Below are 22,242 nucleotides of genomic sequence, written 5' to 3' on the forward strand. Positions count from 1 at the left end.
AAATGTGATTTAAAATGTGGAGTAAATGACACGGTTGATTCACCTTTCTTTCCTTTTTCTTCTCTTCATCCCTCCATCCCTCCCTCCCTCCTTCCTCTCTTCTTTCCTTTTCTTTTCTAAAGCTGTTTTTATGCAGGAACTAAACAAACCATCTATGCTCCTAAGTTGTCTTAAAGCCGGCAGTCCCATTGCCCTAACCATGACCCTTTATGTTGTAACACAGGTACTAATGACCCTGACTCAGTAGTCAGGTCGGCAGGACGCGGGAGTGAGGCCCCCATCTCTGAGAGTTCAAGGTAGCCATGTCCACGGCTGACCTGACACACAGCACAACAGGGAGCACATGACAATCCCGAGTTGTCAAAAGCCAAGTAGCACATTTTTTTCAAAGGGGAAAAACATCCTTCAGGATTCTAATATTTTGAACATGAAGCCAGAATCCAGGTGCTTACTCCTCTAAGTCTTAAAAAGAAAAAACAAAAAAAAAATCAAGTGCACTATGCTGTCATTTTTAATGAATCGTCTTTTCAAAGAAACACGCTGGGCTGGCCATCCGAGAGCTCTCTTTATGGCTTTATAATTTTTTAATATAATTATTACCATGGATATTATCAGCTGATGTTTACGTCGCGTTTTACCCAGTGAATAAAGCAGCTTTTAGCACACGCCTCTCCTTCAATCCCACAGGCAGACGGCAGGCACTCAACAAGGGCTGTGACAGTCACACAACATCCCCATGCTAGCCTCGTTCTTGGGGCTCATCAGCTTTCTCCCCGAGATTACCAGCATCCATGGGTCTCACCATGACCCTACAAGTGATTCAGATTTATGATCCACCCACCCCCACGCTATTTTTGGAACATCACTAAGTGTATTAAAACAATCTCCCAGCTCTGTGCTAAAAAGTGATTGTTAGCAGCTCACAAAGCCAAGGACTGTGTCCTTCGGCAGGAAGGAAAATGCCATTTGGGAGGCCCGGCCTCATGGGCACTTCTGGACAGTAGGCCTTTCTCTGCACAGGGTCAAAGATTCAAATTCAGCAAAAGAAAATAATAAAAAGGAGAGAGGGAGGGAGGAGAAGCAGCAGCCACAGCCGCAGCTAACATGCTAACACTGATGGAGGGTTCTCACACTGCTGAATTCTCCAGCTCTTGTTACTGGATGCATAAAATGTCACTGCAATAGTTGGGGCAGATGACATGCAAATCTAAAACTATAACAGAATTGGTTCTGATTTCAGCTCCATGCTAGATGAATAGTCAAGACGTTCAAAACCTGGTTTATGTATACTGGGACAACAATATCCATCTTTTGGACAGCTGATAGCATTATATTTAAAAAGTAATTTTGAATGGAAATGCCAAAGTGCCTAGACCATAGCAGACAATTCAAGGCTATTCCCACTCTTTCCCTGTCTTTCATGGTTTCTATCATTTGTCTGCAAAATGGAAGAAGGTGGTGGTAATCTGTGCACTTGAACTGATCTCCAAATTTATTTTCATGGAGTGCTTCCACACTTTACTTAATAAACTAAAATAATAATTACACTTGAGATTATTGTAAAGTAGCATGAACTACACACACACACACACACACATATCAATTTATTTAAGGGGTGCTGGGAAGAGCAGACTCATGGAGTGGAGTTGGGGATGGAGGGAGCTGGGAATGCCGCCTGGCTCCTGACTCAGTCTTCAAAACCCAAGACAGAGAGAGAGAGAGAGAGAGAGAGAGAGAGAGAGAGAGCCCCTCTCTCCCTTTTAAGGAGACCAGAAGTCATGGCCTAAGGCCATTACACCAAAGCTATTGGTGGAATGAATTCTCACAACAGTAAATAGCAATAAAAACAGTAAATAGAAAAGGGCCCATTCAGAGTAACCACCCTCTCCCATATAAACACACACACACACACACACTCTCTCTCTCTCTCTCTCTCTCTCTCTCTCTCTCTCTCTCTCTCTCTCAAAGAGTTATAAAATAATTTTGTTCCTTAAAGGTAGTGAAAATAAAAATATTGTCTATGTAGTAAAATAAATTCAACTCAAACATCCTTCTTCAGAGCAGAGGTAAATTAAGACACTGGAATGGCTACCCCTCCAGAAGAGTCATTGTTTGTTGGGTCTTCAAGACACCCAGAAATGGTGCCAACGGTAACACAGATGACTCTGGAGAATGAAGGGGTGAGCCTCCTCCAAGGGTAGCAACCGAAGGCATCTGACCCTCCCTTCCCCGGTGATGGCAGGCAACACTAGCTAATCCCAGCTTCTTCACCCTCTTAACTTATGCTTGGCACCTCAGAACACTTCACAAGAGATTTTCCAGGCAGACGGCCACCAGATTTCCCATGCGAGTTGAAACCGCCCCCAGACCAGGCCAAAGTTGACCTCTGGACTAGTTATGAAATTAAGGGGTATAAGGGGCTTGCTCAATGAACAAATGAACAGTCTTAACCTAATTCTGATGCAACTATTTACCCTACTTATGAGCCCAAACTTTTCAGACACTTCATTACCATTCATTTAGATATAAATATCTTAATTCCACTAATAAATCATTCTTATCTCTTCATTAATAAGAGCTTCTTAAGGGTCATTATTAGGTAACGTATCCCTGGCCCTCTCAAAAACGTCATCCTAATTAATAAAACCATACATCTCTATGAATAATGTATAGTTCAGGGTCTTCAGTAATTAGATTGAAATGAAGTTTTATCGTCCTTCACTTTCATTCCGCATAGTAGGAGACGTACATAGTTCTCCGCCATGCCTATACGGTGTAGCTCACCCGGATAAGCCTCTCCTTTTACAGGCAGTGTGAGGATGTACCCAGAACTGATGTCTTCAAAACAAGCACGGTGAAACAAATGTCTGATTCTTCGGCCAGTGTGCGCCAGCCTCAGAACAAACAAGCCATTATATGAAGGGCAAAGCATTGGGATTACAAAGCCAGCGGAGAAGCAGGCACCTTTCCCGCTGGTCAGCACTGGAGAACAAAGTCACAGGAATTCCACGAATCCATGAAAAACTCCAGGTTTCCTAGCCCCCAATCAGCCTCCGCGGCCGAGAGGAGTCACCCGGGATCTATTCTCCCTCCAGATGCCATGTTTCCCTCGGGTTTTCTGACTTTGATCTCTCAGCTACATTTCTAAGCTCTGGCCTATTTCTCTCTCGTGCCCTTCAATTTCTTGCTTTTAAAACTACAGCCTGCATTTTGCTCAGAACAACTACAAAAGTCACGATGTTTGAAACGCAAGGAAACACAAACTCCTTCCAAACAATTCAAGAGTCGGCTTCCACTTTTTTTTTTTTTTTTTTGATGTCCAGTACTATGTGAATAAACTCACGCTGGAATTTTCCAGGCGATCCTGTGACCTCACCCTGCAAATTAGACTCAACCACCAGGCGTTTTGAAACCACCATTATCCAGTGTCATGTGAGAAGCCTTTGTTTTTATCCCCCGCAGGCATTTCGGTCCAGGAGGAAGGACAGACAGACGCGGCTACTTTGCGTGTTTCTGCCCTGTTATGGAAGACAGCCTGTGCTGGACAGGCAAGAACCCAGGCACACGCTTCCCTGGATTCTTTTCCCCACAGGCTTGCTGAACAAGATGTGCGCCAGAAGGTAATGTGGCCACGCCCCAGCCCACGCTGCAGAAAGCAGTCTTGTTTGCCTGCGACCCTATGCTATCTGCTGGCAAATTTGATTCTTAATTCGTATGGTTTTCCCCTGAAAGAAGGGAGCGGGGAAGCAGGAAGACAGCAGAGCCAACAGCTTAAGGCCCAATCGCCCTTTAATTTTAGTTTATAGATGAGACTTGATAAGTCCCAGAAGCAAGTAATTAGCAGGCATTTGTTAATTGGAACGACTGTGCTTTTGTGATGCCCCTTCCCCCTTTCTTTGCTTGCTGTCCTTCAGAGCTTCCAGATCTCCTCAGAAAAGGCCAGTCCTTTGATCCACAGCCCAGAAGAGCCAGGACCACCCACTCTGAGCACAGTCCCCTCTAACCTTGCCCTGTCTGTCTCCTTGAGGTGGACCATGCTGTTCTGTGTTCTCATCAACTGACCTTGAGGCCAAGCCAGGGCATCTCGGGAGCCTAGCACCCTGAACAGTATCTGGCTCCAGCTGGCTGCTCCCCTCAGGATTATCAACCGAGAACCATCAAATGGCATTTTATAATAAGGACCAAGACTGTTTTAACCCTCCAGGGCAAACTGAAAGTCACCAGCTCCAACGTAAACTGCAGTAGAACTTGGGTGCCTTCAAGAAATAGTGTCTTTGAATCGATTTTCTCACTTCTACACATCTACAGTGTCTGCAGATGCCACAGGCCGCGGAGGACAGGGGAGGGAACTGGGCTGGGTCAGTAACACTGGGCTTCAGCCAAACTCAGGGTGGAGGTGCAGCCGGCAGGCAAGATGGCGGGCTCTGCACAGAAGGCGCTCAGGCTCCTCCGCCTCCCTCCTCGGCTTTCATTCTCCCTCTCTCAGGAACCTCTTTCAGAGGATGATGTCAGTGGAAAATGACTCCACCATGCACGCCCGTTATAGTAGCATCCCTGCAGATCCGAGCTTAACTGTACTGAAACTGTCAATCAAGCAACATAAAGGAGAAAAAAAAATAAGTCCTTCTCAATCCAAGCTCTTTGAGAACTATTAGGTGTCTCCAAGCCCTACCCTGGGGGCTCCAGAGACCTAGGTAATTCACTTATTATGTGACTGGAACATACAATCCTCTGCCTCTGCTATACCCCTGTATCTTCCAGGACCGAAAATGGCTGGTCTCTGTGGTTCAGAACGAGCGCCAGGCACCACACAGTGCTCCACAAAATCAAATGCTCATGATGAGAACTGTATTTCTATAGATAATAGCAGGTAACGGGAGTGCTGGTGTCGTTATTGTCCATGTAAGAGACCTGAAAGGGAAGCCGCCCTGAGCTAATCATAGGCCTCTTCTCTGATGGTTTGACCCTCGGCAGAGAACCAGGGCCCTTGCAGAGAGGTGGCCCTGTATGACACCTACATGGGAGTGGCTGGTGGACGCTGAGGAAATGGATAAAGTCTACAAAGAGAGCAGGATGCTGAAGCCAAGTGCTGTTTTCCATTATATGCATACAGCCTCGAATACAACAAAAGAAAAACCTCAGTAACTGTCCTTGGTGGTCCCAAGATCCAGTCTATAACAGAAGTTTCTAGAAGTCTAGGAATGTGGGTGGAGTTGCTAAAAACCCCACTTATTTCCTTGCAGCCTAGCCCAGGCTGAGGGAGACACCATCTCTGGTCTTTCCGTGGCAGCTCCGGAAGGCAGCTTAAGTGTGCTGAACTAGGCTATTTCCTCTCCACGGAACTTCATGTGCACACACAATGGGAACTCATTTCCTCCTATTGGTTTTTGTTCAGGCGGTTTCCTCTGATAGGGATGTGTTCTACTCACTAATCGCTATCTGCTCCAGGTTACTACTCAACGTAAGGCAAGGCCTATCCAATGGCAATCACATCCAGCTCGCCCACTCCGTGTGGCCTCTCCCTCTTTCCTATGTTATGTAAAGCATCGTGTGTTAAGGGTCAACACAAATGGAGTTAATGTCAGGTTTCTTCTTTGTCTTTGTGCACACACATATGAATGTGTGCATGTGCATGTATGTATGTGTATATGTGCATGTGTGTATGTGCATGTGTGTATGTGCAAGTGCGTATGTGCATGTGTGTATGTATGTGTGTATGTGCATGTGTGTATGTGCATGTGTGTATGTGCATGTGTGTATGTGCGAGTGTGTATGTGCGTGTGTGTATGTATGTGTGTATGTGCAAGTGTGTATGTGCATGTGTGTATGTGCGTGTGTATGTGCATGTGTGTATGTGCGTGTGTGTGTGCATGTGTGTATGTATGTGTTGTGTGCATGTGTGTATGTATGTGTGTATGTGCGAGTGTGTATGTGCATGTGTGTGCTCATGCCTTTGGAGGATGCCATCTTGATTGGCCGCCAGGCAGTTTGTTTTGCTTCCTTTATAGCAACAGGGTATGAAACAAACAGATTTCAATCCACATTCCCAAAGGGAGGGGCTGAACTTTTTGAAAATGATTCAGGATGCATATGAAGATTTTTCAATCTTTAAATTTGTAGATTGGGAAATTTCTGAAAATTTTCCTTAAGTAGAAGCTGGACCTTGGATGTTATATGTTTCCATTTTCACTCCCTTCTCTGTGTCTGAGTTTCCTTTTCACTATTCTGCTCCCATCTCTCCCTGGATTCTGGACCGCACTCCATTCCTTTGTTTGTGCATGACCCAAACCGTATGACCCAGAACTCCAGCAAACACTTGACTTGTGAAAGTCTCTGCTATTGGCGGGTTCTCGGCCGGGCCTGGGAGAGAGGCTGTGACAGGGCTCCTCACACAGGCAACTGGGTCACCGCATCCAGGAAGGAAGCAGCCTCGCTTATTCTCTCTCCAGGCAACAAAGCCACTGCCCTTCCTTGGGGACCAACCAGAGGGCCAGAATGGACGGACAGCTGTCCCAGGAGCCTCTCTTTGCTCCAGAGACAACCCGTCACTCACTCACTCACTCATTTCCAAAGAACTCAGGAGTTGGAGCCTAACATGGTCCAGTCACCACCCGCTTGAACAACCTGAAAGCAGGCTGAGTGGAGACAATTAGTTTTATCTGTGCCAAAACATCTCAAGGCTCGGCCTGCTGTGGAGCTGGCTCATGTCCTCCATTTTCACACAGGCAGCTAGGAGAGACTTCCCAAATGTAGGCCCTTCTGTCTTCAAAAGCAACTGTGTTTCAACTCTATTAGAAGCAGGATGACCCCTTTAGTCTGAGATGACGTGTACTGGGGTCTCACCATCTCTACCAAATGTAAACATTCCCCAAAGCCTAGATAAAATTCTTCTGCGGGTAAGGCCTTCTGCATTTTGCTGAAAAACAATGTGGTCTTTGTGAGGGCTAACAAGAACTGATGAATTTGCAGAAATCCTAGGTTGAAGTCGCTGATCTTTCTAGAACCCTTAGAGGGCTGCGGTCATGCACTCACCCCAGAAAATACATGTGAACTATCACGCACTTAGTTGATTGTTTAATCTGTGTACCCCCTTTATATAGGTGTTTCCATTCAATCCTGTTCCTCAGAGAAGCAGACAACAGACACCATCTGAAGGATGAGGAAGCGTAAGTTCAAATAGCCTTGCCTAAAATCGTGCATCTGGTCTACAGTGAGACTAGGGCTTACAGGGTTTGAGTGGCCCATAAGGCTGTGCCTGAAGGTCTGTGAATAACTTCCATTTAAATCACTGGATTCTTCTAATAAATGTAGATTCCTGGGCCCCACCCCAGATATCCCAAGTCAGAATTTTGGGGAACAGGCCAAGAAATCTGATTTTTTTTTTTAAACCAAGCTTCCAAAGAGTTTAGGCAGTCAACAAAACCAGTTTTTGGAGCAGTGTGATGAGTTTTTGAATGGGGATAGCAAGAAAGCAGGTTTTCCTTTTCCTGGAGTCCCAGCTGGGTAAAGCCGTGGAGCATAGATACACGGTCCTGTCACACTGTTTCAAGTCTCATCCTGCTGGCCTTGACCTTGGAGGCTTGTCGTCTTTTACTTGGTTTTTAACTGGCCAGGCTCTCAAGGGTGAAGAAACAGGCCAGTTCCTTTTGTGAGATGCATCGTTTGTCTTCCTCAGAGGAACACAAGCAGAAGTGTCACTTCTGTGGCAATTAAGCAACTAGAACTTTCTTTGTAAAAACTGAGGTCACTCTAGACAATGCCTAGTTCAGCATTTTAGTCCTCGCCTCTCTCTGACCATTTCCTCCACCTGCCAACATTCTTCTGTGACATTTGAATAAACAGAGAAGATAATGCAGATCCCTGACTGAAGATCCAGGGGCTCAGCTGGCCTGCCTTCAGTGTTCCGAAGCTCTGCAGCACACAGTTGTGTGCACTCCAGGGTGAAATGTGTTCAGTTTACATTGCAATGGAAAGTCCCGCCTCTGTTGGCGTGAGTGGTGAAGCATGAGTCTGACTCACAGCTAATCCCCATCTAAAGAAATGCCTGTCTCCACAATAAAACACTCCATTCATTCCACGTATTCAGAGAACATTTTATTGAGTGCGTGCTAATGACCAGACACCGGCTTTTGCACACAACACAATACATGAGGATTCCTACAAAAGATAGTGTAGTCCGCATGAATGATAGTCTACCGTGATAGATTACGGCAAGTAGGGGAACAGAGCTAGGCTCTAGAGTCGTCCTTTGCTAAAGCTCAGGGAGCACACAAAAATCCAGGAAAAGTAACAAAAGAACGACAACTGTCCAGCTGCACTGCACTTTTGACAGCGGCAATGTTGCTGCGTTGTAGCTAAGCCTGTAAGTGATACAGAGGTCATCTTTAATTAGTAATGGGAGCCAGTGCAGTCTGCTGGCCTCTCCCCAATACACTCACTCTAACGAGCGTGATTCATTTCCAACAAAGCCCTGGGAGCTTCCTGGGGAAGCATTTAGACCTCAGTTTACCACCTGCCGCAAGATCTGTCTGATTCTTTTCAACTGTCCTACCGTGGAAGACTCAAACCCATTCCTATAACTGTGGCTTCAGGAAATCCATCCCCAGAAGGTGCCTCTGGCTCAAAGGTGTACCTAACAACCCAGCACACCTTCCTACAAGCCCCACCCACCAATCTTAACCCTGTTTCTCCTGGCCTGATATAGTGGTTTGAAAGAAAATGGCCCCCAAGGGGAGTGGCACTATTAGGAGGTGTGGCCTTGTTGGAGGAAGTGTGTCACTGTAGGGGCGGGCTTGGATGTCTCTTTTGCTCCAGCTTCCTTCAACTGTAAAGTGATTTCCCAGTCCCTGCAAGCTAAGATATAGCCAGCACCAAGTCTGCCTGCACACAGCTATGCTCCCCATCTTGATAATGATGAGCTGAACTTCTGAGGCTGTCAGTGAGCCGCCATGATGAATGTTTTCTTTATAAGAGCTGCCGTGGTCGTGGTGTTTCTTCACAGCAACAGAACCCTAACTAAGACATCTGCCCACTGCATCTCATTTGATAGCCATGACATCACACACTTGACAACAGTCTTATTTCCGCACTCGCGGTTCCTTGGAGTTCACGGTCCCACTCAATATCCTCCCTAAAGTGTTCCCGAAGGTCAGGCATGTCTTCCTAATGCCCACATGCCAGGGTTACACGCCCAGTTCCTATCTTTCTTAAACTTCCAGATCCGGCATTGTTTCTCACTCTTACTTGGTTACGTAAAACCTTAACGTAGGACCAAGTGGATAACATAATCTGCTACACAGACCCAACAGCACCTACAGAGGTCATGCTGCCCACACACTGTGCCAAACTGCCCTCTTGGAAACGCCATCCACCTTGGGTGCGCACGTATGCAGAATACCTAGGGTGCCCCTTCAACAGGTACCCCCCACAGCTGTGCCACCGACTCTTCTAGGTTAAACTCAAATATCCACCTTCTGTGGATAAATACCAAACTCACCACACCCTGTGTGTTATCACAGCCAGCACACAGAAGCCAGCTACCATCTTTAATCTTTTTATTAAAGACAGAAGTGGCCTCAATTTCTAAGTGTCCAACCCACTCAATTTTCACATCACAAAGCAAACATTATCTATGTAACACGGACCCAAATTAAGAAATCAGATATGGACAGGGTCCTGGAAAGCACCTCAGGGTTCTCCTGGTCCTATTTATTCCCCAGGGGCGACCTATTCCTTTGGTCCCGCTGGCTGGCTACATTTTCGGCAAAGCTGGAGCCACTGCAGAGGAGAGAGTTCTTCCAGGAGCCTGTTCTGGCAGCAATTGCCATTTCAAAGCAGGAGGGGGGGATGTGTGTGAGGGAGTAATTTTGTGTGTAGGAGAAAAGTGCTTCTAATTTTCAGTCCTGAGAATGTGAGGGAAGAAGGAGAACGTGAGGGAGGGAAAGGACTCAGCCTAAGCCTTCCCTGTTCCTCTTCCAGCACAGGTTACACCCTCATGACCTGCACGTGTGTGTGCATAGGTGAACAGGAATTAGCCAACAGTCGCATGTTCCCCAGGAGACTGCTGGAGTATGGAACATATGGGTTTTTATCTCCTGCTTTGAACCAGTGAGGAAGGTGGGATGTCACAGACCTAAGTCCAAGGTTTTCTGAGTTCTGCAAGACTGTAATAGGAAGCTCACTGGTGGTCCTCACGTCCACAACTCTGGCAACCAGGGAAGCAAGGACCAAACGGGTTCACAGGCTGTGATGCGCTAAGTCTCTCAGAAGAGCTGCACTCTACTCTCCTGACCACGTGTGCAGGCCACACTGCCATTTTTTTCTCGCCTTCTAATTCATCAAAATAGGAGGTGCAGTTGAGAACAGTAAACAAGTCTGCGGCCACAGAACCACTGACTGGGGAGTTTCAATACCTCCTGGAGAGGAACGAAACAGCCAGGCATCTACAGCGTCCTGAATGGTGACATTTTCCAACTCTGCACACAGAGCTCTCCCAGGCCAGTATTTCTACAACCATCAGCCCCTCAATTACTTTTCCTCATCAATGATTTAATCGGGTCTGGGTTATATAACATATATTCTAGCCTGAGGTGGGGGATCGGTGCTATTTAGTGGTCAGTGAGAAAACTAGCAGTTTTCACTGAAAAGGTAAAATTTCAGTATGGCAGAGTGTGGGCAGGGTTCAGTTGGCAGTTGGGGGAGGGGGGGAAGGGGAGGAGACAGAGGCCGAGGAGAGGGAGCCAGAGCAGCAGAGTGGGAAAGGCAGGGGGAGGAAAACAGGGCCCCGGTGTGTGGTAGAAGAGCAGCTTAGTGATCTTTAGGTTAAACATCAACCCGAGGGTTTTCCTAGCACAGGAATCTGCCTCAAAGCAGGCCGCAGAGGCCTGCAGCATGCCCTGGTTTTCTCGCATTACCACCTGGTCCAAGCAGGCAGCCAGCTGGGCGCTTTCCTCCCTCCTTCGCCCTGGGTCCTCTGAGCAGGCCCAAGGTAGCTAGCTGAAGGAGAGAACCAGAAACCCAACATGTCCTTGTTCCTCCTGCTTCAGGGAGGGAGGGAAGGTGGGCACCGCCCGCCGCCGCTGACTGGAGCTGAGATTAATTAGTTCTGTTGGTGACCTTGGCGCCTACCGATGGGACAGTGGGTCTTTGGGTGTCGTGAGGAAGAGGGCCACCCCTCAGGACCGGGCACTACTGCAGACACGATGGCCGTGAGGGTGGAGCAGAGGGAGAAATGGAAGCTGCAAAGTGAGGCGACCTAAAATCTGCACGCCATCTTTGAAAAGCAGCTCGGTGGGTTCTTCCCGCCGCCTGACGCGGTATCTTTCTCGCTGCGTGTGTACAGTCTACGTCTTTGCCTGCTGGTTCCATCTACCAGTTTTAGGCCAATGTCCAGCATGCTAGCAGATGTTTCCAGAGGCAACCGCAGCCTATTATTGCGGTAGACAACGATAATTTAAAGTACTGTGGAAGGTCCATCTGCTTTTCTCGTTGTGTTTAGACCTGAGTGGAGCTGAGGAGAAATGGTGCTCAAAACCCGTTCCCTCTCTGCTGGTTCACTATTCCACAGGGATCAACTGTGGGCTAAAACTGCCAGAACAGTGTGGTGTGTGCCCCGGGCTGCATAAATGAAAGTATTATATCCTGAATAAGGGCCGTGCCGTAACGACCCTAGCCGAAGCTTATAGCCTCTAGTATGCAAAGGACTGGCCCTCTGTGGAGACCTGTGGCCTGCTTATGAAGAATACCGAGCGCTGAGACAGGGTGAGCATTGACCGTGATGGGAGCCAGACTTCCATTTCAGCACAGGGAAGAATTTTCTAAGCAAACATTGTGGTTTATGTGCATCTGGGGTTGCGCTGGTTCACTCTGAGTGGAGTCGTTAGAAACTGGGGTTGTGCTGGTCTACTCTGGCTGGAGTTGTTAGAAACTGGGGTTGTGCTGGTCTACACTGGCTGGGGTTGTGCTGGTCTACTCTGGCTGGAGTTGTTAGAAACTGGGGTTGTGCTGGTCTACACTGGCTGGGGTTGTGCTGGTCTACACTGGCTGCAGTCCTTAGAATCTGCTTGTTAGAGCTCTGGGAGAGTCTGGATATAGATATGACCTGCACCAGATCTTCACTTTCCCACTGGAAGCTTCCTTCTGATGTTCACCCAATGGTAAGGAAAGTGCAGCCCCATTCTACCGTGTCTACCCAAGCCATCTCCCATTCTGGTGCCTGAGTGCCCAGAGCAGGCTGCCAGCGGTTGCTGCAAGCCGTGGGAAGTAAAGAGTTAAAAAAGACCAAAGCTGTCCTATGGCCCCAGCTGCCCCAGAGGTAGCAGGTCCCTTTGATCCTGCCTCTTAATTGCAGCTTAGCTGCACCAGGGAACTTTAAAGAAAAGAAACAGGGAGACTTGAGAGATAGGGCTTGTTTTGTTTCCTGAGGGGATGGTCTTTGTGGCGGCTGCCAGGAAGCTGGTACTCCAGAGCTCCTAAACAGGAATGCATCCCTTCTCCCATCTGAGCATCAGAGCTGAAGAGATAACTAGGAAGACTGAACCTATGGAGGCCACTTGGTAAGGATGCTAGGAGCAGACTTGAGCAGAAGATTGAGCAGGGAAAGGGAGCCATAACTTAGCACAGCAACAGGCAGAGCAGACCACAGACATCCCACATCCCAGAGCAGCTATGCAGCAGCAGTGAGCATCCTTAGAGGAGGAAGGAACTTCCGGCAGGAAACACACCACACAAGGAGGGAAACTGAAGACAAAAAGTGTTCCTCGCCAGGTGGCAAAGGCAGATGATCCTAACTGCTAGGAAGGCTGGGGCAGAAAGATTACAAACTCGAGACCAGATTGGACATTTTAGCAAGACATTGCCTCGAGACTAAAAGAGAAAGAACAGGATGGAGCCCAAAGGGTTTGCCTAATGTGAGAAAGACCCTGGGTTCTATCCCATGAACACAAAACATGTTTCTAGGAATTCTCCCAATTAGCAATGTCAAAACAGCACAAAACTCCTCAGATTTGAATAGCGCTCTCTCTATCTCTCTCTCTCTCTCTCTCTCTCTCTCTCTCTCTCTCTCTCTCACACACACACACACACACACACACACACACACACACATATGCACGCACATGCACCACAGAAAAGTAACAAAAGGCCAGCTAATTCTCAACTAATAATGAAGATAATTCCCTGGCCCTGACCTGGTACTACATCAAGTTTCTTTGTGAAAAATGTCCCCTGGCTGAAAAATGACTTCCTGTCTGCAGAATATACCAGCAAAGGCTTTTGTCTACTCTGTTTAGCTCCACGGGGAGTAGGTGTGCCATGGCCCTTTTCCTAAGCAAGCCCCCATTTTGCAATCCCTAAGGAGGCATTCTTGCCTGAGGCGCCGAAGACTGCCAAGGTGTGTCTCACCTTTGTTCTGCCCCTTGATTAGCTTGTGACTTTGGCAGATAACTCTCTCCCCATGCCTCCCTTCCTTCCTAAAACATTTTAATGGAAGGAGCAGGCGGACACAGCTCTCAACCGAAGCTGGCTATATAGTAGGCACTCAATAAGCTCGATACACATTTGCTCTGTTTCATTCTTAAAAGGTTATTGGTCAATTAAAATGCATGCCCCACCCCCATCCATCTGTGTGTGAACCAAGCAGGCCATCCAGCAGGAAAGACGTTCCCTAAATCGGTATATCCAGCAGGAAAGACTTTCCCTAAATCGGTATAGCTTTGTTCCTGGCTCCAGGAGAGGGAGAGCCTTGCTGGAGACTGAGAACCAGGATGCACCCCAAAGGAGGGTGGATTGACAGGAACACGAGGTATTAACATAACAAGATATAAGATCTCTACTCAGGCCTGGACTTTTCCCTGTGTGCTCTAAGGATGTCTTCATTTATGACCTGGAGCGTAAATGCGGCGTATAACACGCCAGGCTGAAGGTGCACAGCCGGTCCTATATACTCACCACGCCCTTTGGAGAGCGTGGGGAGAGAAAGGGTGCCACATCTCAAGGGACTTGAAGACTGACAGTTCCCCCAAACTCATTTACTGGGTGTTTAAGGTCTGATGAAGTGGACACATTTTGACCTTTAAATCCACCCACCACCTAGAAAAAAAAAAGTGGGGGTTATTCATGGCTGATTTCTAAAACATGTTTCTTAGGGAAGAAGAAAGTAAGATCTCTGAAGCAGATACATAGACTTGGAGGCCTTGCCGAGAGGCGGTGATCAAATGTCTTGTACAGGTTGTGAGTCTGTGTCCACCGTGACCACAGACATCTTAGGCATGGGACATGTCCACATGTTACGTAGTCACAGATGTTCTCTGTGCTGTCAACCCTGCCTTCATCTTTTCAGCCCTAGCTGGGGAGGGATCCCGTCTCCAAGCGAGACTCGGCGTCTTGCAGAAGCTGCCTGGGCTAATGGGTGCTGGCCTCTACCCTACATGGGCTCTTCAGGCGAGCTATCCCAGACCCATCAACCACTGGCACGTAGATTTCCGCAGGCTGCCGTAGTGCTGCAGCTGCTCCCCAGTGAGGAGGATGAGTGGTATCATCATCTCCATCCTCTGGGAGCTTGTTAGAAAGGCAGAGGATGAGCCCCACCCCACCCCCACACACCAGACATACTGAATCGGAATCTGTGTTCTTAATAAGATCCCCAGGTGACCGTCGGGCACAGGAAAGCTGTTCTGTTCAGTCCTTGGAGGTATCTGGCAAAAGGGTACCAACCACGCCAAACACTTTCTCATCCTGAGAATTTGTTTCTATGCAGTCCTTACAGCTAGGTTCAAGAGCGACCTGCCAGACCCAGAAAAACAAGAAACCCAGTGTCTAGTGACACCACACTTCGGAATCACCATCCTAAATAGTGATATCCTAAAAATACATATTTTAAAACGCAGACACAAAAGTCTTGATAATTTTGTTTTTAAATGTTCTACCTCTGAAAATCTATACCTCTGAAATATGCAGCCATGAAAGAAACATGTTCTCTTATCCGCGCACTGTTCTGTGGTTTTAAACATGACTGAGAACAAATGTTTGCCTCCAAGAGGATCCCTGCCAGAGACTCTTGCTCAAGAGGGTAAAATACATGTAGGAGGCTGCGATCATTAATTTTGATTGTCAACTGGTTGGAATCTAGAATTACCATGGCAACAAACCTCTGGGCATGTCTGTGAAGGAGTTTTGAGATTGGGTGAAGTGAGATGAGAAGACCCACCCTCCTAAAAGTGGACGGCACCGTTCCAAGGACTGGGGGGATCCTCCGATTTTCTTTTCCATTCCTGACTGTGGATATAACCCAGCCAGCTCCCTCAGGCCCTGCTGCTGCCCTGGCTTCCCTGCCCTAATGGACCATACCCTCAAACCGTGAGCCAAAATAAACTTTTCTTCCGACAGGTGCTTCCATTCCATATTCTGCCCAGCACAAGAAAAGTAAACAAATGAGTCCCGTGGATTCATGGAGATTAGGATATGGTCAGCAAGGGTTTTGTTTACTTATTTTTTTATTATTATTTTGTTCTTTTGTGTGTATTTAGTTTCCCAATTCTTTGTTAGCTCCTAGTTTCTTCTGTGCCACCTACTACTTTTTCAAGGCTCACCATTGGTCCACGGCCTGCTTCTCTTTATGTCCCTCTTTCCGCATGGGAGTGAAGTATCCATGACATCAACTTCAGTTTCAAGACAGCTGTCTCGGGCTTAGAAATTGGTAGCCTGGGGCCCGGGCAGTGCTCCATCCTCTCACCTCTTTGTCTTTATCTATACGGCAGCTCCACAGATACATCCCATAGATGCCATTGTTGGCGACAAGTACCACGTGGAGAGCTCACCGCTCACCATCTCTCTCCACCCCACTCCACTGGCTGGCCTCTATCTCTCTCCATCCACCTTGCAGTATGGCACAGTCAGTATCTCTTTAGGGCAGAAGCTGTAATGTATCTCTGGCTCTTCTGAGCTCGGGCCAGCTTCTCTTATTGTCCTGTTATGATGTCTTTCAGTTCCTCTCCTTCACTTTTATCCACCTCCTTCCTACATTATGACTGAAATATTGTAAAATTTTTGTCCAAAGGCATCACTCATGACAATGGTCTAACCTCTAGCCCTATTTTCAAATCCCAATAGAATCTTTAGGTAGTATCATATGCGTATCGTAGGCTAAAAAATTTCAACTCTGCCGTGTGGCTTTTCAGCCCTACCCTACTGATTCCAACTGCCCCGTGCAGCCTGATTGCTCACCACCCCAAAACACAGACTCCTTATTCTGCAAAGTCAATCTGCTCATGGTCTCTGACCCTCACCACTGTTCCTCCTCCCTGAGTTTTTGGCCCCTGAACTCCCCCTGCTTTTTTGATGACACACTCCTATTATAAAATACGTCTTTAGGTCAGAAACAAGCATCATAATAGTAGCTCCTCAATAACAATGCCAATATGACCTATACATCACCAACTACACATGAAAACTGACAGTTTAAAGTAATACACTAAATAATACATCAGCTGTACTCGCCCCTCACTAATAAAGAATCTTATCCTTGGCCTGGGGTCTAGACTTTCCACGTTAGAAAGGCTGATGTAGACAAAAATGCTGGCATTTAGAGCCAAGGAAGGGATCCTTCCTCCATGAAGCCCTGTCTACCTTCTGACCCAGACACAGCTCTTCTTTCCCAAATTTTCAGGACGTTAAAACAGTAAGCGCTAAATCACCTTATCTTATGCACTTCCCCGGTACTTTTAGTTTGATTAATTGAAGCTTCCACTTAGGATGCCAGAAATTTATAGATTTTTTAAAAAGATAATTCAATCTCTTAATTAAAAACATTACTGTCCTCTCCAAATTGTTAGGGTTGGGCTCTGCTCGACTGTGTAACATACATTATATGAAAGCTTCAAGTTAGAGCACAATGTGATTCACTTGGCTCATTCTTAGGCATAAATTTCCATTGGTGGAAGGACTAACTTTTCCACTTTGGGGCTACTAAAACTTGTAGTATATTATTCACCCCCACTCAAATCCAGTTTTCATTTCACTTGTTAAACAGGAAGTGTGAGCTGTACTCACTGGAGGAAATAGTAAACATGAAATCTGAAGTAGCATACACCCATAAGACGTCGCTGTAACTACTACACTCAGAATTTACCAGAGTGGAGACTAAGTACATCTGAAATTCCTAAAACAATTTCTCATTCGACCTCAAGACTTCAGCTCTAAGTTATTTACTTCCATCTGTCTGTTATGTATTCAGCTGAAAGCCTATAGTTCTGGTTACCCATAGGACTTGGGAGTCTCCGAGGCCTTAGTTTAAGTCATAGGCGGGCCAGGCATTGCCATGGTGTGGCTGTCACCCAGTCTTCAGAGTTCTTTCTTCTGTCAGCAAACTGGGAGCTCTGGTGATCAGGTGGGGCCCTGGCAATCTCCTGAAGCCCCCATTGCAGAAGATATGTGTAAGGCATCTTGCTTGCACAGAATGTCCCCATCTTTCTACCACTTTAAGAGACGGGGTGAGAAGATCTCAGAGGTACAGAAGGCTGGAAGGTTGCTGTCATGGTGTACTTTGGTTAGTCCTTGGCCTGCAGGACATTTACAACTATTCATGGATTGTGCGTTCCAGAAGCATCTTACTGCTGTGGGACTGGGTATGGATCAGCCTTGGCTGTATCTTAAAGCTACCTCTCCGGGGCCTTACCTTTATGCTGTCTAGGTCTAATACGGCTTTAAGAAAGTACTAGGTGGGGACATGAATCTAATGTTCCCACATCTAGTACTGGGGACATTTAAGAGTTCTCTTTTTTTTTAATTGATTTTTATTGAGCTCTACATTTTTCTCTGCTCCCTTCCCTGCCTCTTCCCTTAAGAATTCTTCTTGTGCTTACAAAACCCTAGTCAATCAACCTCAGGGAGTGGGAGAGAGTATAAAAGAGTACACACACAAACACACACACACACGCACACACACACACACACACACACACACACACACACGCAAGCACTCACACACACGCACACACGCAAGCACTCACACACACACGTACACATGCAAGCTCTCACGCACACGCACACGCACGCGCGCGCACACACACACACACACACACACACACACACTGAGGCTGGCCTAGAACTCCCTATGTAACAATGCACGTCTCTGAACGTCTGATCCTCCTGCCTATAGCTCTTGAGTGCTAGGGTTACATAGACTCCACTCTGCCTGATTTTCTGTGGTACTAGGTGAGAATTGACCCCAGGCTTCAAGGATGCCAGGCGAGCACTCTACCAACTCCAGACAAATCTAAGTGTTTAAATCTAGTAATAACTCATCTCTTGGAGTTCCACCCAGACAGCCTTAACCTAGGCTCCTACTTTAACCACCCCCCCCCCAATTTGGGCTATTAATGGAGATAACGCCAGCCAGAGCCCTTGTCAAGTGCAAGGAGCCCCACATCTGCTGTGGTTTGCTCTTATCTTGTTCGTCAGGGTCTTCTTCTCTAGTGTTGTGCATGGCAGATAGCTCAGGAATGAAGCTCACGACGTCACAGGGCATCTCCCAGCGTCTCCTCTTTCCACTAAGGTGACTTCCACCCAACAGCCAGCTTGCCAAGATGCCCCTAACCTGGGCCCAGCTCCTTCATCACTGGAGACACTGGGCTGATTTGGGGGGGGAGCTTTCAAAAGAGAGGCTGAATTTTGAACCTTCTCTCTCAGTTCTATGCTAACTACATCCTCACACAGTTTGTCTTTGTCCAAAGAAAGGATGTTCAGGGGCAAAATCCCCCCAAACCACCACCATCAAAACAAGTTAAAGAAGGGGAGAAGGGGAAATCAACTAAAACAAAACAAAACCCCTGCATTTACGGAAGAATGCGGGGGGGGGGGGGGCGTAGTATAATCCCCCGGGGCAGCATCAGGTTTCCTCAGAATTGCATCATGGACTGTCGGGCAGGCAGCAGCTCAGAAGTGGGAGAGGGTCTAAGATTTCCTTTTGTTCTGGCTGGCATTTAAGGCTTTATCAGCCAAGTGCCCGTGGTCCCTTGCCACTGCAGGCTGAAGCTCTGGTTGCCGAGCCTCGAGAGCTCTCAACAGCCACCTAGTCTGGACATCCCAAGCACCCTGAGACCACGGGCCGTCTCTCGTCTCTCTTTAGGTTAGCCATACAACACTGACGGTCAGAAGTGCAGCAGGGGTGAAGGAGATGCAGAGGATATCTCAAACTTAATGACCTTCCTAAAATCTGTGTTGCTCGGCCTCTGAACACCGTGTCTAGAGTAAAATCAGTATCTGACGATTAACAATGCTAACTTAGTATTAGCCAACAATGATGTTCCAAAGCCTTTGAAATGTGGGTTTTATGGCAGGTGAGTTTGGACTGAGACACTAGTGCAGGCACTAGGTAACCTGTGCTCTAACCAAACGCAAGAGCTGCCCGAAGAGTGTTCAACAAACGCTTGTTGACGGGCAGATGGAATAGCTGACCCACAAGGCCTCAGACAATGCATTCTTTCTCAAAACACTGAAGTACATTGTTGGGTCCAAGACGTTCTATCATATTGAGGGGGAGAGTAAGAGAAGGCCAGCTGAAAACCGTCCACCAGCCTGGGGCCTGGGCTCAGCCAAGAACGCAGGGGCCTTACCAAAGGTACCTGTTTTTACTCAGCGCCTAGTGGAGGAGGGGCCTAGCTATGACGACGAAGCCCTTGGAGGCCCAGGCCTGAAGCAATCACCTTTGGCTCCCCACTGAGACTAAGGCTGCAAGGGACACTTTACACACATTTTCAAGAAGGAAAACAAAAACTGGTCTGACTGAAATGCTGGAAGAAGCAACAACATCAACAACCCTATACTGTCACTGACTGACAGAGCCCAGATAAAAACTTCTACTTCAACCGAGTTCCCAGCTCCACACAGCAGTGGGCCCATGTACCTGCCTGTCTGAGGGGCTCTTCCAGAAAGGAAGCTTGGGTTCCAGACCCTTGATTAGCTTTCGGAAGCCTCCCCTCTGCTCTCCTTACCTAGGGCCTCAGACTGGGCCTCTGTGACTGAAAAAAACTGTCCTGTTCCCTGTGGGGTCATGACCTTGGGGTTCTTCTGTGCTCACCTGATTGACTTTTGACTAGCAGATCCATCCTGAGGGAGGCTCCTGCCTGTTGCCCTCTCTCCCACACTCTCACCCCCACCCCACCCCACCCCACCCCCGCCCACCTACTTCCTCTTTGCCTGCTCTCTCCGTCTGAAAAGCCAGTAGTAGCTCTCAAGGACCCAATGGCCTCTCAGGGATAGTTCTCTGAGGAGGTGCTGGAGGTATCCAGCTATGTTTTCCACAACCACTGCCGTCCCTGCGCCTCCTCTTCACTGACTAGAGCCCGTCACCCCCTGCATTGTGTCCCCCTACCTACTTCCTCACTGCTACCATCTTGTTATCCTGGAAGACGTAAACACGTCAGCCTACCTCTCTTCCCACATTTTTTTTCGTGCTGGTAAGAGAATGCAAGGGGAAAGGGAGAGAACACGCATCTCAGGCTGACCCAACGCCTTCTACAGGAGGAATCCGCTGAAGCTCAGTGTCTAAACCCTCTCCTGCCGACTCCTGGTTGAAATCCTGAGCGTCTGCTCCCCGAGCACGGGACTGGCTGGGAGCCATGTGATATTGATTTGTTTTCACCATGGCAACAGCAAATTAAAACAACGAGCAAAACCGAAGGCCGGCTCTTGGGCAGGGAGGCTGCATGACCAGTCTTTCACAAGCATCTTTTTCCCCCTGCCACCCAGTTCCCTCCACTTAGTCAAAGTAAAAATAGCACCGACTCCTTCGGGCACGACGGATGCCACTCTGATGCCGACTGTGGGAAGAGGCTGGCTGGCCCAGCCTCTTCTAAAGCGTCAGACCCGACCCATGGAGAAAAGTCCAACAACCATGCTTGGAAATTTGGTTTGTTGGCTTAGCATACACATCTTTGGAAAATGTGTACCAGCTTGACAGAGACCAGAGGGTTTTGTATTTGTGGCCTTACATGTAGACACCCACAAGACATTGCCAACCAGGTCTCCATACAGAGGACTCTTCCCTCTGTACTTCACCCAGCTCCCAGCACCAAGAGACAAACAACTTTTGTTACTGTCGTTTGTACGAGACCACTTTCCTAGGATTATAGCATAAGACAAAGTGTGATAAGCATTACACGTTCTTGGACGAGAGAGAAACTGAGGTAGGCTTTTGCTCAAGGCCACAGAAGGTGGAGGGAAGGGAGGACAGGAAGGCTGGTAGCGGGGACTCCTGGGAACTGCAGTGTCCTCTAGCCCAAATTCTTTCTTTTAAAGGCACCTCACGAAACGCTAGCCTTTCCCCTGATCTGTGTAACCAAGGCTGTCACCAGCGTGCCACCTGTGACACTGGGTTAACAGCCCACACCATTATACTTTATTTCCTTTGAGCCATCTGCCCTAGAACATGGTGTTTTTCCTGTGGACGCCGCTGTCAACCCCCATCCAGGCAACCTTGAACTTGGTGGCGTAACCTGGGCCTTAGATGATGGCTCCAAGGGAGCTGGGAATGCCCCCCCCCTTCACAAAAGTCCACACAGGTAGCCTTACAGAGCTGCCATTTGAGAGTTCAGCCAGAAAGAAAGTGAAATTCATTCTCCCCATGGCTTTTCACTAGCCAAGTCAGAAGCCTGCAGAAACCCTGCTCAGACAGGCGGTCGGAGAAGCCACCCTCTTTGGCCCCAGAAGGGGGGATGGATGGGCTGTGGGTTTAAATGGGAAGACATAACTCAAGTCCTGCCAACCGGGAGTGCGAATGTTCCTGGCCTGGACATAGAGAAATATTCCTCTCCACGAGCCGAATAAAAGAACACACAGCAGAAATAGTTGGGAGATGACGTCAGGAGTTCTGGGCCAGTGTCCTGCACTTCTCCTTGAAAGTAAAGGCAGTGGGTCTAGAAGAATCTACGTGGCATGGCCCTTCCAGCGAACACTGCTGTCCCTCAGCATGGAGAGGAACAAACTTCCCCTTACAGAGATTGTAAAAATGTCTCCTGCTTAATTTTTTTGTTCCTCATTGTCACCTAAATATACATATGCCCTCATAGATATTCTCCTACTTAATCTTTGTCTTTTAAGGGGGAAGTAAGACTTAGAAGAACGTTGGAACATTCCCGGGGGTGGTGGTTAGGCGAGTTTTTTTTTTTTTTTTTCTCCTCCGCTTCGGTGCTTGCTAACTATTCTAAAAATGTTACACATTTATTGTAAACACATGCTTCCACGGCC

The 22,242-nt window shown here is 47.7% G+C and overlaps 1 protein-coding gene and 1 long non-coding RNA gene across 5 annotated transcripts in view; one reads left to right on the forward strand and one right to left on the reverse strand.

The window, feature by feature from the left end:
• Mbnl2 (muscleblind like splicing regulator 2) overlaps positions 1–22,242 on the reverse strand; it is a 145,228-nt gene that overhangs the window by 121,833 nt on the left and 1,153 nt on the right. The window lies entirely within an intron of this gene.
• Positions 2,047–8,072, forward strand: LOC126506689 (uncharacterized). The gene is made up of 2 exons (XR_007593306.1): positions 2,047–3,620; positions 3,915–8,072. It is a non-coding gene; the product is annotated as an uncharacterized lncRNA (long non-coding RNA).

Source organism: Alexandromys fortis, unplaced genomic scaffold, assembly GCF_014885135.2.
Source record: "Alexandromys fortis isolate MF-2015 unplaced genomic scaffold, M_Fortis_MF-2015_v1.1 scaffold_66, whole genome shotgun sequence".
NCBI lineage: Eukaryota > Metazoa > Chordata > Mammalia > Rodentia > Cricetidae > Alexandromys > Alexandromys fortis.